Source organism: Chlorocebus sabaeus, chromosome 16 (genome assembly GCF_047675955.1).
Source record: "Chlorocebus sabaeus isolate Y175 chromosome 16, mChlSab1.0.hap1, whole genome shotgun sequence".
Taxonomy (NCBI): Eukaryota; Metazoa; Chordata; class Mammalia; order Primates; family Cercopithecidae; genus Chlorocebus; species Chlorocebus sabaeus.
The window spans coordinates 64,039,728-64,052,452 of record NC_132919.1 but is presented as its reverse complement, the minus strand read 5'-3'; the positions used below and the strand labels follow the sequence as shown (position 1 = coordinate 64,052,452).

The window sequence follows — 12,725 nt, the reverse complement described above, 5'->3', positions numbered from 1 at the left end:
ATCCACCCACCTCAGCCTCCCAGAGTGCTGGCATTACAGGCATGAGCCACCGCACCTGACCTGGTTATATCTTTTATCTGTCTTTTTTTTTTTTTTTTTTTTTTTTTTTGAGACGGAGTTTTGCTCTTGTTGCCCAGGCTGGAGTGCAGTGGCATGATCTCAGCTCACCACAACCTCCACTTCCTGGGTTCGAGCGATTCTCCTGCCTCAGCCTCCTGAGTAGCTGGGATTACAGGCATGCACCACCACCCTGGCTAATTTTTTTTTTTTTTTTTGTATTTTTAGTAGAGACGGGGTTTCTCCATGTTGGTCAGGCTGGTCTTGAACTCCTAACCTCAGGTGATCTGCCCTCCTCGGCCTCCCATAGTGCTGGGATTACAGGCGTGAGCCACCGTGCCTGGCCAGTTATATCTTAAATATTGTGACTTGTTGAATAATTTGGCCCCTATGGGTGGCAAGTTATTTTGTTGTAGTACATGCTTGGTAGTTCGCAGGGTGGTTGAAACTGGTCAGTTGGTTAAAATTTCATGTTAAGGATGGTCCATGCAGGACTCCCATACAGGGGAAAAGAAGTAACTAATAATCTTCATTGATCACCAGCTGTATTTCAGGCACTGTATTACCCTCATCCCTAACATATAGTACTATTTAATCCTTGAAACATCCATAAGGTAGGTGGTTTTTCCTTTTGAAATCCACAGATTTCAAGAAGAGCTAATATAACTTCAGTGATTTGCCCAGTTTCATACAGTGGTTCAGAGATTTAGTCCCATACCTATTTGACTTTAAACTGTCAGGGCTAGCTGTTCTCTGTTGGTCATACCCTTGGACCATCCCATGCGTTCCTAGTCAAGAGGAAATGCAAGTAAATGAGATTAATTTTTTAGGCAGGGCATGGTGGCTCATGCCTATAATCTCTGCACTTTGGGAGGCCGAGGTGGGTGGATCTCTTGAGCCCAGGAGTTTGAGACCAGCCTAGGACCCCACCTCCACAAAAAAATTAAATAAAAAAAAACTGGACATGGTGGCATGAACCTGTAGTCTCAGCTACTTTGGGGGCTGAGGTGGGAGGATTGCTTGAGCCTGGGAGGTTGAGGCTGCCAGCGAGCTGTGATCGCACCACTGCACTGAGCCTGGGTGAAGCGTGAGACCTTACCTGAAAAAAAAAAAAAAATTATAGTGCTAATTTTGAATCTATTGTATTTTTATTTTTATATTTATTTATTTATTATTTTTGAGACTGAGTCTCACTCTGTCGCCCAGGCTGGAGTATAGTGGCGTGATCTTGGCTTACTGCAACCTCCGCCTTGCAGATTCAAGTGATTCTCCTTCCTTAGCCACCCAAATAGCTGGGACTACAGGTGTGCGCCATCATGCCTGGCTGATTTTGGAAGTCTTAGTAGAGACGGGGTTTTGCTGTGTTGCCCAGGTCTTGAGCTCCTGACCTAAAGTGATCCACTTGACTCAGCCTCCCCAAGTGTTGGAATTACAGGTGTGAGCCACTCTGCCTGGCCGTGATTTTATTTTAAAAGTATGTCACTTACAAGAAAAAACACTGTCAGGATTTCTTGCGGTATACCTCACAGCTGATATGTCAAAGTGCCAGTTTTATTTCTTATTTTAAAATTTTGTTTTAGAGGCAGGATCTTGCTGTGTTGCCCAGACTAAAGTGCAGTGGTGCGATCATAGCTCACTGTCGCCTCAAACTCCTGGACTTAAGTGATCCTCACAACTCAGCCTTCCAAGAAGTGAAGACTACGGTCATGCACTACCATACCCAGCTTTTTCTTTCTTTCTTTTTTTTTTTTTTTTGGTAGAGACCGGGTCTTACCACGTTGCTCAAGCTGTCTTGAAGTCCTGGCCTCAAGTGGTCCTCCCACCTTAGCCTCCCAAAGTGTTGGGATTACAGGCATGAGCCACCATGTACGGCTCAAGACACCAGTTTTTTTTCTATTTATTTATTTTTTTTTTTATTTTTGAGACACCATTTTAAAAATGCTTTTACTACACTTTGTTTTCAATGTTTTTTTGCGACACAGTCTTGCTATGTCACCCAGAATGTTGGGTGGGATGTTGACTCCTGCATCTTATTATTATACCAATTCCAGGCTGGAGTGCAGTGGCGCGATCAAGGCTCAGTGCAACCTCTATCTCTTGGGCTCAATCGATCTACCTACCTCAGCCTCCTTAGTAGCTGGGACTACAGGTGCATGCCATCTTGCCTGGCTAATTATTATTATTTTTTTCTGGAAATGGGGTTTTGCCATGTTGCTCAGGCTGGTCTCAAACTCCTGGGCTCAAGTGATCCTCCCGCCTCGACCTCCCACAGTGCTGGGATTACAGGTGTGAGCCTCTGGACCCAGCCAATACGCTTTAATCCAAGTCTGTGTCTATTTAAATTGCAAGTTAGTTTAACTCGGAGCCACGAGCCTGTGCCTTGGAAATATGTACTTTAGAGTCATAGGTAACAGTTATCTGGCTGAGAGTCTATGTGTGGGTTATACCAAATGTACTGCCATCATTTGATTATAGGTTAGTAGTGTAATTTTTGAAATTGGCAGGTCACAGATGAGATTGCCATGCCTTAGTGGAAAACTCTTCCAACTGTCTTCTCCAGACAGATAGGTAGAACCTGGAACCAGTGCTAGGATGTGTGTGTATGTAGGAGGTAGTCATTGGTTATACAAACTTAAAGTTACTATCTTAACTTCTGGGCCTTGAAGGAAGGCTGTTTTAGTGATGTCTGCCACAGTCAAGAGCCAGAACTGGAATATTGATTCCTGCATCTTACTATACCAGTTCCAGGAGGGATTTTGTTACACAGTTTCTACTGGAGATGGCAGTCGGATTTTTTTTTTCTTTTTTTTCCTCATATGTGAAGTAATAGTCTCTTCACAACAGAAAAAGCCACAAACCTAAACTTGTCACTGAATTTTCTTCAAGGTTACATACCTCTTGGGTATTTTAAATCTAGATTATGTTGATTTTTATATTTTTGTTCTCATTTTTCTATTTCTTTGTTTTCTTTACTGTGAATGTGCTACAGGATTTTGTACAGAGCTTCTAGTTTCTGTCTGTAATTTGAATACTGAATTTGTAGTATTTTAACCGATAAAAGAGAAATTTTTAGCCTAAGGAGAAAGCTAAAAACATAGATTATAGGCCCCATAATGAAATATATAGTAGTTGCATATGGCTAGTGCTTCTATGTGTATTGGAAGCATACTGTTTTCTCTTAGGATTTGTTTTTTCTTTAATGATTAATTTTCAGTTATATAAGGAATGTTTGCATAGTTTTATAATAATGAGAACTGTAATAGCTCATTTTCCACTCAGCAGATGATTTTGGGATCTACCAGATAGATGTTGATACATACAGACCTAGTTTGGATCATTATTCTTTAAAGAGTCATCCTGTAAACACATTTATTTACAGTGTTTTGTCACTTATTAAAAGTGGGGTTTTTTTTTTTGGCCGGGCGCAGTGAGTCACACCTGTAATCCCAGCACTTAGGGAGGCTGAGGCAGGTGGATCACTTGAGGTCAGGAGTTTGAGACCAGCCTGGCCAACATGGTGAAACCCTGTCTGTACCAAACATACAAAAATTAGCTGGGCGTGGTGGCGCCCACCTGTAATCCCAGCTACTCAGGAGGCTGAGGCAGGAGAATCGCTTGAAACAGGGAGGCAGAGGTTGCAGTGAGCCAAGATCATGCCATTGCACTCCAGCCTGGGCGACAAAGCAAGACTGTCTCAAAGAACTTTGTCTTGATGGTATATGATGATATTTTTGTTCGTTTACTACTACACAGAATCATTCATTTAAAATCACAGTATTTTTGGTCAAAGTTAAATGGAAGTAAAAAATTGACCTCATTATTATATCTCTACCACTCAAACATGTTTGCTACTCTTTTTTTTTTTTTTTGGAGACAGGTTCTGGCTCTGTCCCCCAGGCCAGAGTGCAGTGGTACGACCTCAGCTCCCCGCAACCTCAACCTCTCCAGGCTCAAGCCATCCTCCCACCTCTACCTCCTGAGTTGCTGGGACTAGAGATGTGCACCATCATGCCTGGCTAATTTCTTTATTTTTGATAAAGGTGGGGTTTTGCGATGTTGCCCAGGTTGGTCTCAAACTCCTGGCCTCAAGCAATCCTCCTGCTTCAGCCTTCCAAAATCCTGGGATTACAGGTGTGAGCCACCTCGCCTGGCTTTTTAATTGATTAATTAATTTTTATTTATTTTATTTTATTTTTATTTTTCAATAGAGATGAGGTGTTGCTGTGTTGACCACGATGGTCTCGAACTCCTGTCCTCAAGCCATCCTCCTGCCTCAGCCTCCCAGAGTGTGCCACTGCCCAGCGGCAGTTTTGAAATAAGTCAGGTTTCTTTTGTTCTTTTAAAAATTTTTTCTTGAGATGGGGTGTTGTTGAAGATGATTTTTGTGAGTTAAAAGGGTATAGTGCTCTCTGCCAGATTGAAAGTAACGTGGGGATTTTGCCAGTTGTTGTCTGTTTTAATCACGCACTCCGAAACGCGAAATAACCACAGCATGGGTTCAGGGACCCACTGAAAGGTGAACCTGAGCTAAAACTCCACTGATCACCTGCCCTCCACTAAATCCTCTTCTGACTGGTGGACCACAGTGACAGTTGGGTCTTCTGGAATTAGTGCTAGTTCAGAGCCAGTGTCTAGTTGATAATCCTTTTCCCCAATACATAGCCATCCTGATAAGAGGCCATAGGTCCTTTTGTGGATGTCTAGGAGAAAAATTAATGGTATCATAGAAATTTTTGTCTGTGTAGTAGTGTCATCCTCATGGAAACTTGACCTTCTCTTCATTCAGTGGGTTCTAGATCTGTAAACTGCAATCTGGGAATTGATTGAGCATCTGTGATTCTCATTTTTATGATTAAAGTTAAACTTTTGACCAGGCACAGTGGCTCATGCCTGTAATCCCTGCACTTTGGGAGGCCAAGGCGGACAGATCATGAGGTCAGGAGTTCGAGACCAGCCTGGCCAATATGGTGAAACCCCATCTCTACTAAAAATATAAAAAAATTAGCTGGATGTGGTGGTGCGCACCTGTAGTCCCAGCTACTCGGGAGGTTGAGGCAGGAGAATTGCTTAAACCCAGGAGGCGGAGGATGCAGTGAGCCGAGATCATGCCACTGCACTCCAACATGGGTGACAGAGTAAGACTCCGTCTCAAAAAAAAAAAAAAACAACGCCGGGCGCGGTGGCTCATGCCTGTAATCCCAGCACTTTGGGAGGCCAAGGTGGGCAGATCACCTGAGGTCAGGAGTTTAAGACCAGCCCAGCCAACATGGAGAAACCCTGTCTCTACTAAAAAATACAAAATTAGCCAGGCATGGTGGCGCATGCCTGTAATCCCAGCTACTCAGGAGGCTGAGGCAGGAGAATCTCTTGAATCCGGGAGGTGGAGGTTGCGGTGAGCCAAGATCGTGCCCTTACACTCCAGCCTGGGCAAAAAGAGTGAAACTCCGTCTCAAAAAAAAAAAAAAAAAAAAAAAAAAAAGGTTAAACTTTTTTCACTTGACCTAGAACTCTTCTGTTTATACACATCAAGTAAGAAAACAACCTAACAGATTTCACATCTGTTTCACTTCTAGGAATGTTGTAAGGTCTCTGGGAGTCAGACTATTTTGATTGTTATTTTGACTCTGGTATGGTGTGAAAAGGTAGTACTACTAATGACTAAAATAAAAGGCATAGAGACGCTTAGTTTTTAAAATGGCATTATCTTCTTTACTGGAGTATGGGGCAGTTTGACTTTGTTGGCAGCTGTGCTTCTTCATACCTAGGCAGGCTTAACTTTTGTCTTCTGTTCTCAGTTGAAAGCTGCCAATTTGGTCTAAGGAGGAAATGAAAACTTTAGAAACTCAGCAAATGTTGACATTTAAACTTTTACAGGAGTGAAAGATTAACCTTTGGCCTCTATTCTACAAGTTTTTCTTAGTTTATATGAGCCTCCTTCGTGGTGCTGAAGGACTGGTGTCAACATTTGCATCTTAACCTCAGTGTTCATGGATTTATAATTTATCCACAGAATTTTCTCTAGGCTTATAACTAAAGTATTTTTTAAGATCCCCCTCTGAAAAAAAAAGTACATTTTAAGTATATTAGAAACATGTTTTACTTTATTTTTGCAAACTGTACTCTTGTAAAAACAAGAAACTTGACTCTTGTTCGTCTTCTAAACTATTTGATTTTTTTACTTAGAAAATTATCAGAAGGAGACGGGGGAGGCAGTCATAAACAGTAGAGCTTTTATGGAGAGATCTTATCAAAATTAGTTTTGATTTAACATATCAGACTAGTTAATGTAAAAAATTTGCTAGTTTTTTTTTTTTTTTTTTTGAGTCTGTGGGTGGCTCTTTTAAAGGATAATTTTCCCTCCCAAGTGACATGGATATTAGTAAGCATTCTCCCAGATAGCTATTATATAGCAAAATGACAAGTAACAGATTATTTTACTAAGAAAATAAGATAAAATGCCACATAGTCAAACTTAAATAATATGGACAAAGAAGCATTTAATGTACCAGAGTATGAATTTACCATTCAATTTATGGTTTTAGGAGATCTAGAAAAGAGGAGGAAAAAACAATAAATATGCAAGAAGAAATAAATACATTGCAAAACAGAAGAATGGGAAATAATCAAGAGTTGGAAAATTAGGAAACAAAAGGCAAAATGAAGGAGAGTACATCGGATATAACAAAAGGTACTGAGGACTTACAAAAAGAAAATACTGGAAGTGAATGTTGTTAGTTATATGAAAGTCTCAATGAATAAATAATTTCAAAGACACTAGGAATTAGTACTGACGAAATAAGACATAAAAATCAGAACAGGGGCTGGGCGCGGTGGCTCATGCCTGTAATCGCAGCACTTTGGAAGGCCGAGGGCAGGCGGATCCAGCTGAGTCAGGAGCTTGAGACCAGCCTGGGCAACATGGTAAAACCCTGTCTTTACTAAAAATACAAAAATTTGTGCTGAGGCACAAGAATCGCTTGAACCTGGAAGGTGGAGGTTGCAGTGAGCCGAGATTGCACCACTGTACTCCAGCCTGGGCAATAATAGAGTGAGACTCCATCTCAGCAACAACAACAAAAAAACCAAAACCAGAATAGACTCCTGTAACCAAGAAAAAAATTGAGGTGATTGTAAAACTACTTCCTCCTCTCCCCCATACCGCCTTAAGGGGGCAAAAGTCCACTCTGTAGGTATTGGTGGTTTCTCCTTTTATTTTATTTTATTTATTTATTTATTTTTTGAGACAGGATCTTGCTCTGTCACCCAGGCTGGAGTGCAGTGGTACAAACATGGTTCACTGCAGCCTTGACCTCCTGGGCTCAGGCAGTTCCCCTACCTCAGCCCTCCCAAGTAGCTGGGACCACAGGCATGGGCCACCACACCCAGGCAATTTTCTAATTTTTTGTAGAGATGGGATCTTGCTGTGCTGCCCAAGATGGTCTGGAACCCTTGGGGTCAAGTAATCTTCCCTCCTCAGCCTCCCAAATTGTTGAGATTATAGATGTGAGCCACCACTCCTGGTCTCTCCTAACCTTTTAAGAAGCAGATATTTCTCATGTTGAATAATAAGATAGAAGTAAACAACTGACAGCAAAATGACAAACATGAAAAGTAGAAGTATAACCTAATCTCATTTATGAATGTATAGATGTTTAAATTCAAATAAAAATGCTAGCAAATGGCCACAGCAGATTATTCCTTTGTTTTGTTTCAAGTAGTTTATCCTAGGAATGTCAGACATGTTCAGTGTTTAAAAACTCATTAATATGTCTAGAGTCAGTGCTGTGGTTTGAATGTGCCCCCTCCAAAATTCAGGTGTTGCCAGTGTATTAAGAGGTGATTAGGTAAAGACAGCTTCTCCTCTCATGAATGGGACTAGGTATCCTTTTAAAGGCTTAATGGCGTAACCTTGTCTGTTTTTACACCTTGCCGTGTGAGGACAGTATCCATTCCGTCTTGCCCTTCTGCCTTCTACTTTGTGAGGATGAAGGAATTCTTTCCCTCTGGAGGACACAGTGTTCAAGGCACAATCTTGGAAGCAGAGCCTGGACCCTCACCAGACACCTAACCTGCTGGTGCCTTGACATTGTACTTCCCAGCCTCCAGAACTGTGAAAAATTAAATTTCTGTTTTTCATAAATTACCCAGTCTGCTGGGTGCAGTGGCTCATGCCTGTAATCCCAGCACTTTGGGAGGTGGAGGCGAGCGTAGTGCTTGAGCCTGAGTTCGAGACCAGCCTGGGCAAAGTGGTGAAACCCCCTCTCTACAAAAACACAAAAATTAGCCAGACGTGGTGGCGCATGCCTGTAATCCCAGCTACTTGGGAGGCTGAGGCCAGAGGATTGCTTGAGCCCAGAGATCAAGACTGCAGCGAGCCAGGATTGGAATACTGCATTCCAGCCTGGGTGACAGAGCGAGACCCTGTCTCCAAAAAAAATTACCCAGTCTCAGGCATTCTGTCGTAACAGCACCTATAGACTAAGTATGGCTTAATGGTGAGGAGTACTTTTTTTGAACCAGATAGCCTTGGTTCAGATCTTGACTTTGCTTCCTAATGGCTGTGTGACCTTGAATGAGTTTATTGATCTTCTCTTACGCTTTCCTCATCTGTAAGTGAGTAATAAGAGCAGCTACCTCACAAGGTAGGGCAGCCGTAACAGATACCACAGAGTGTATGGCTTAAACAACAGAAATTTATTTTCTTATAGTTCTGGAGGCTAGAAGTGCAATAGCAAGGTGTCAGCAGGTTTGGTTTCTTCTGAGGCCTTTCTCCTTGGCTTGCAGATGTCTGCCTCCTTCCTGTGGCCTCATATTGTAGTCCCTCTGTGTGCATACATGTCTGTGCGTGCTCACTTGCTCTGTCTCACTCTTTGTCCTGATGTCCTCTTATAAGAATACCAGTTTTATTGGATTTACGCTTCTATCTCCAAATATACTAAAGTACTGGAGATTAGGGCTTCAGCATAGGAATTTTGGGAGGACATAGTTCAGCTCATAACAGGTTGTTATGAGGATTAAATGTCCTGATATACCTGGCCCTAGCAAATGCTACCTAAGTGTTTATTATTTTTTATTATTACTTTACAGTAATAAGTAATACATAATATATATTACTTTACAGTAATAAGTAATACATAAAAACCCAAACACTTCAGAAAAATCTTTTTATTTCAGAGTAATTAATTAGAGATTGGCAGGGAGTTGTACAAAATGTGTAAGAAGGTTCTGTTCATGCACCCTGCATCTCTCCTCCTGTAGAATTCTAGTACATTATTAAAACCAAAACATTGACATTGATACAATCCATAGGACTAATTCAGATTTGAAGTTATACATGAATCATTTGTGTGTGTGTGTGTGTGTGTGTGTGTATTACACTTCTAGGCAGTTTTATCACATGTGTAGCTTGTTGTAAAACTGCAGTCAAGTTGCAGAACTACTTCATCACAAGGCTCTTTCCTGCTACGCTTTTGTAGCCACACCCACCCACTCTCCTTTGAAACCTTAATCCTTGACAACTACAAACCTATTTTCCTGTATAATTTCATTATTTCAAGAATGTAATATATATAAATGGAGTCACAGAGTACACAACCTTTTATTTTGAGACAGAGTCTCTCCCTGTCACTCAGACTGGAATGCAGTGGTGCGATCTTAGCTCACTGTGGTCTCTGCCTCCTAGGTTCAAGCTGAGATCCTCCCGTCTCAGCCTCCAGAGCAGCTGGGACTACAGGTGCACACCACCACGCTAGCTAATTTTTAAATTTTTTGTGGAGACTGGGTCTCACTATATTGGCCAGGCTGGTCTTGACATCCTGGGTTCAAGCAGTCTTCCTGCCTTGGTCTCCCAAAGTGCTAGGATTACAGGTGTGAGCCACTGCACCCAGCCTACAGCTTTTTGAGATTGGCTTTTTTCACTCAGCATAATTTCCTTGAAGTTCCAAGATTTTGCATGTATAAATAGGCCATTCCTTTTTATTTCTGTGTAGTGTTCCATGGTGTGGATATAGTACACTTGGCTTAACCATTGCCTCCACAAGGACATTTGGTTTGTTTCCAGTTTTTGGCTATTATGAATAAAGCTACTATGAACATTCTTATAGAGGTTTTTACACCAACATGTTTTTCTTTCTCTGGAATAAATGTTCAAGAGTGCAATTGCTGGGTCAAATGATAAGTTTTAGTGTTTTTTTTTTTTTTTGAGACGGAGTCTTCCTATGTCACCCAGACTGTAGTGCAGTAGCACGATCTCAGCTCACTGCAAGCTCCGCCTCCAGGGTTCACGCCATTCTCCTGCTTCAGCCTCCCGAGTAGCTGGGACTACAGGCGCCCGCCACCACGCCTGGCTAATTTTTTGTTTTTTAGTAGAGACGGGGTTTCACTGTGTTAGCCAGGATGGTCTCAATCTCCTGACCTCATGATCCGCCCGCCTTGGCCTCCCAAAGTGCTGGGATTACAGATGTGAGCCACCGCACCTGGCGGCATTTTTGGTTTTAAAAGAAACCGTCAAACAAAAAAGGCTTTACCTTTTTACATTCTCACCAGCAATATATGTAAGTGATTCAGTTTCTCCACATCCTTGACAGCGTTTAGTGTTGTTGCTATTTTTTATTTTAACCATTCTTATAGGTGTGTAATGAAATCTCATTGTGGTTTAAACTTTTATTTCCCTAAAGGCTAATGTGTTGAACATCTTTCCTTGTGCTCATTAACCATCTTTTTTTTTTTTTTTTGGAGATGGAGTCTTGCTCTGTCTCCCAGGCTGGAGTGCAGTGGCACAATCTCAGCTCTCTGCAAGCTCCACCTCCCAGGTTTACGCCATTCTCCTGCCTCAGCCTCCGAGTAGCTGAGACTACAGGCGCCTGCCACCTCGCCCGGCTAGTTTTTTGTATTTTTTAGTAGAGACGGGGTTTCACTGTGTTAGGCAGGATGGTCTCGATCTCCTGACCTAGTGATCTGCCCGTCTCGGCCTCCCAAAGTGCTGGGATTACAGGCTTGAGCCACCACGCCCGGCCTCATTAACCTTCTGTACATTACTCCCCCCCTCTTTTTTTTTTTTTTTTTTTTTGAGGTGGAGTTTCGCTCTTATTGCCCGGGCTGGAGTACAAATGGCATGGTCTTGGCTCACTGCAACCTCCGCCTCCCGGGTTCAAGCAATTCTCCTGCCTCAGCCTCCCAAGTAGCTGGGATTACAGGCATGCACCATCATGCCCGGCTAATTTTGTATTTTTTAGTAGAGATGGGGTTTCTCCTTGTTGGTCAGGCTGGTCTCGAACTCCCGACCTCAGGTAATCCGCCTGCCTCAGCCTCCCAAAGTGTTGGTGAGCCACCGCCCCTGGCCTGCATCCTCTTTAGTAAAATGTCTGTTCATATTTTTTGCCAGTTTTCTAACTGGAATTCTTTAGATAGTCTAATCTCAAGTTCTTTGGTAGATGTGTGGCTTGAAAGTATTTTCTTACAGTCAGTAATTTGTTTTTTCATCCTGTTTACAGGGTCTTACTCTGTACTTTTGATGAGGTTCCATTTATCAGTGTTTCCTTTTGTGGGTTAGAGCTTTTGCTGTCAAGTCTAGGAACTGCTGGCTTAGTTCTAGGTTGTAGAGATTTTTCTCCCCTTTTTTCCTAACAGTTTTATGTTTTATATTTAAGTTCTTGATCTATTTTGTTTTCTCTCTTTTAAAATTTTATTTATTTATCTATTGTTATTATTATTATTATTTGAGATGAAGTTTTGCTCTTGTTGCCCGGGCTGGAGTGCAATGGTGTGATCTTAGCTCAGTGCAACCTCTGCCTCTCAGGTTCAAGCGATTCTCCTGCCTCAGCCCTACCAAGTTGCTGGGATTACAGGCACCCGCTGCCATGCCCGGCTAATTGTTTGTATTTTTAGTAGAGATGGGGTTTCACCATGTTGGCCAGGCTGGTCTCGAACACCAGACCTCAGGTGATCCACCTGCCTCGGCCTTCCAAAGTGCTGGGATTACAGGCGTGAGCCACTGCACCGCCCGAGTTAATATTTTATAAGGTGTAAGCAAGGTTTGTTTGTTTGTTTGTTTTTGCCTATGCATCTAGTTGTTCCAGTAGCATTTATTTAAAAGTCTCTTTTTTTCAATTTATGTAATTTATTAAATTGCCTTTTTTTTTTTTTTTTTTTTAAAGAGACAGGGTTTTACTATGTTGTCCAGGCTGGAGTGCAGTGGTGTGATCATAATTCACTGTAACCTTGCACTTGCACTCCTGAGCTCCCGCCTCAGCCTTCTGAGTAGCTAGGAGCTAGGACTACAGACAGTGCCACCATGGCTGGCTAATTTTTTCATGTTTTTGTACAGATCAGATCTTACTTTGTTGCCCAGGCTGGTCTCAAACTCCTGGGCTCAAGTGATCCTCAAGCAAGTGATCCTCAGGCGATCCTCCCCCCTCATGCTCTCAAAGTGTTGGAATCACAGGGGTGCACCCTATTAAATTGCTTTTGTACTTTTGTAAAAAATCAGTTGAATATATTTTTGTGGGGTTTTTTTTGTTTGTTTTGTTTTGTTTTTTGAGACGGAGTCTCGCTCTGTCACCCAGGCTAGAGTGCAGTGGTGTGATCTTGGTTCACTGCAACCTCCACCTCCCGAGTTCAAGCAGTTCTCTGCCTCAGCTTCCAGAGTAGCTGGGATTACAGGCGCCCGC

The 12,725-nt window shown here is 42.2% G+C and overlaps 1 protein-coding gene across 14 annotated transcripts in view; it reads left to right on the top strand.

Moving 5' to 3' along the window:
- TLK2 (tousled like kinase 2) overlaps positions 1–12,725 on the top strand; it is a 139,328-nt gene that overhangs the window by 26,607 nt on the left and 99,996 nt on the right. For 2 of the 14 annotated variants that reach the window (XM_073005146.1, XM_008012203.3), the window contains one exon: positions 6,600–6,745. The exons of 11 other annotated variants lie outside the window; for them this stretch is intronic. The gene's annotated coding sequence lies outside the window, so the exon portion shown is untranslated. Of the gene's footprint in view, positions 1–4,265; positions 4,377–6,599; positions 6,746–12,725 lie in introns of all 14 variants that reach the window. One more of the 14 variants, XM_008012204.3, reaches the window with a different exon arrangement.